The 2,758-nt window shown below is 37.3% G+C and overlaps 1 protein-coding gene across 1 annotated transcript in view; it reads right to left on the reverse strand.

Moving 5' to 3' along the window:
* Positions 1-2,758, reverse strand: part of LOC104617883 (chromosome unknown open reading frame, human C16orf70) — a 35,563-nt gene that overhangs the window by 30,531 nt on the left and 2,274 nt on the right. The window lies entirely within an intron of this gene.

Raw genomic sequence — 2,758 nt, forward strand, 5'->3', positions numbered from 1 at the left:
ATTTCTTTAGTTTGGAGACCAGCTAGCAGTGTTTTTTCGGTTGGTTGTTTTTTTTTTTTTAACAGAAAGGTTACAGATGAGGTAACAGAGCTGTCATCAGCAAACAGTACATTACAACAGAAAGGTATGCAATCAACAAATAAGCCTACTTGACTCATGGTATCAGCACAGACCTGTTTTTTTGAAACAGAAAAGTCATTGTTTACCCACCAGTTTGTTAGGCATATATGAAAGAAAAGTATCTCTAGCCACAAAATTAAACAGCAAAGTTCAGGCAGAAAAAGCACTTATCTTTCTATAATCCATGCACAAAGTTTTTGCTTTTTGGGGTCAACAATCCAATAACTGACAAAATAGCCTACACCAAACTCCACTAGAGCTGGCTAGAGCACTCCTATACACACTCAGTAGGCTCCTGGACTGCATTTTATGGCGTACTCTTTATCAAGGTTGATAAAGTACTGAGTAGTCGTACAAGATAGACAGAAATACAAAAAATACAAAAACTGAGCTGTGATTCCCCTCAGACCTAGCATGCCACATCAGCTGCTGATACAGCTACATTTGTGTCAAGGGAGGAACTTTATCTTCTCAGTTTACAGACAAGATAAACATACTAAACAATTTGGTTCAATTGAAGTAATACTTAATAGTCATTCACCTCTAACACAATTTCAAGGGCTTTTTTTGGTGTTTTTTTCTTCAGTGTATATCTTATCTTTCCAGCTATAAATTTTTGAAAGTGGAATCAAACAGCCGATTCTGCAGAAAGAGTAACACCACACCATCTCATCCTTTATCACACAAAAACCTTTGTTGCCTTTCCAAATTAAATGTGATAGTGTTCCTGGATTCAAAGCAGGCATTTATAAAGAGAGGTTATGAGCTCATAATTATGAAGTCTTATTTCCCTACTAATTGCTACAAGTCAATTTAGATTAGTTATCTGACATTTTATTTACATTCCTTGCCCCATTCTTCTCTATTTCTAGTTTTTAAACATTAAGAAAGCTGCCTTGATTAGGGAAAATTTACTACAGGACTTACACTTTAATTAACAGTTCAGGCATTCAGATTTTTAGTTACTAGCAACACCTCTCAAACTCAGACCATACATCATGTTCCAAAGCACCTTTTAGACAGCATCTACAGTACCAAAGTGAGAAAACTCCCTCTCTCTCCATCCATATATATATATTTATATATAGGAGGAGGGGGGAGAAGAAATCACACGCATGCCTAGATCACCATAGGTACTGCTGTAATGTAATACATAACGCTGAAAAGAAATCATTATTTTCACTATTGCACTAAACTACATGCCTGTCATGCCCATACATTGCAGCTTTTCTGCAATTGCTATCAAGTTTTGGCCAAACAGGCTTATAGATTAGAAGCACAGTGATCCACTTTGTAAATACCATATACAACTGTTTCTGTGAAGTTGTTTTTCACATTAACCTGTAATCCTGGAAATGATTTTTTTTTTTCAGCTAGAAATTATACAGTAGAAGATGATATAAAATTAAACATAGTTACTATTTTAATAACAGTAATAAAATTAAAATGCACAGAGCCACACAATAAGGCAGCACTGTTTCCTATTATCTAGGAAATAGCAGTTGCCTTGTAGTCCAAGCAGCTGAGTTTTAAAGAGACAGCTATTATGTATTAGATAGTATTTTGAAAATGGAACAGAAACATAAATAACAGCAAGAAGCTAGGATCAAAGATGCTGCTGTGAAAGTTTCACATTTCTTAATCTAGTAAAAGCTATGACTCCAAAAAAGTAAAGATGATCTAAAAGTATAAAACCCATTTTCAAAGTCAGTATCTCTAGGAGACTTGCAGAGGTAGGACCATGAGCTCTTTTAAGAAAAAAGAGGTGGCAAATGCTCAAGCAAGCCAGCTAACAAGCTGACAGAATCTATATGTCAATGGCAAGTGCCAGAAGTAGGTAAAGTTTCAGTAAAAAAAAAAGCATGTGATTAAAAAAAGTGTGCACAAACACGAAGTTCAGTTCGTAGTCCGGTGTAAACTGATGCAATCTTGGGTTGGTAAGTGTGCAAACAGATGTCTCATGTGACTCTTACTCAGAGCTTGCTCAAGCTGAAAGCAAATGGACATGGACTGATTTTGTTCAGTTTTCAGCAACGAAGAATCAAGCAGCTTTTTCCACGCAGCTGCTGAGCAAAGCTACAATGAAGTTCTCCAAGAAGAGTTCGCAGAACCCAAAACATGCGGAGGAGCCAGTATTCCCCCTTTGCCTCCATCAGCAGAGAGCCAAAGGAGGAGTAAAGAAATCCGTTTTTTTTTTTCCTCCACCCTTCTCACGCTCACACACAACACCCCCCTTTCCTCAACGTTTGTCAGCCTTTGCAGTCAAAGAGGAAAACAAAGAATTCTTTTTCCCCTGCTTATCAGTCAGGGGGAACAGGGAAGCAAACATGGTTTCCAGAACATCAGTCAACCAAACCGAGCCATGGCAAATAATGCCCACAAAGATCAGTGCTAGGACTCTCCAGTCACAAATTTTTTCTTTTTCTAAATGCTGGAGTGATAGAAGCCACAAGACGCTCCTCTCACACACACACTGGTCATGAACAACATGGCTTGAAGTGTTAGTCTATGCTAAGACTACGTGTCTTGAAGCGGATGGGGATAGAGAAACAAATAAAGATTAAAAGAGAAGAATGCAAAAAAATCCAAGAGAAGATGAATCATAACATATTAAATGAAGTGAAACTTAATAGGGAAA

The sequence above is a fragment of the Phaethon lepturus genome, unplaced genomic scaffold (genome assembly GCF_000687285.1).
Source record: "Phaethon lepturus isolate BGI_N335 unplaced genomic scaffold, ASM68728v1 scaffold18793, whole genome shotgun sequence".
NCBI lineage: Eukaryota > Metazoa > Chordata > Aves > Phaethontiformes > Phaethontidae > Phaethon > Phaethon lepturus.